We start from the raw sequence: 353 nt of genomic DNA on the forward strand, positions 1-353 counted from the left end.
TACAATTTTGAGGCACCTGTACTTAACTTGAGTATTTCAATGATATGTTTTATTAAACTTCTGCTCTTTCAGATGATAATATAATAGTATTTAGTTTGTTAGTTTGCAGATTTTTACCATGAAAAACAACCATAGTTCAATTATATTATTAAAATGCAGTATTAATAATCAAATACCATATATTAGCACAGTTTCATGTCAAATCTGGACTACATTAATGTTTTGATAGAGTAGTACATTTCTACTGTTATTGTGTTTCAATGCAGGACTTTTAATTGTAGTATTGCTGTAGGTAAAACAAAACTTTAAACTTTTTCCTGTCTGCTTTTGATCATGCTCAGTTTCCGTAGTTC

The sequence above is a fragment of the Cottoperca gobio genome, chromosome 13 (assembly GCF_900634415.1).
Source record: "Cottoperca gobio chromosome 13, fCotGob3.1, whole genome shotgun sequence".
NCBI classification, from domain to species: domain Eukaryota; kingdom Metazoa; phylum Chordata; class Actinopteri; order Perciformes; family Bovichtidae; genus Cottoperca; species Cottoperca gobio.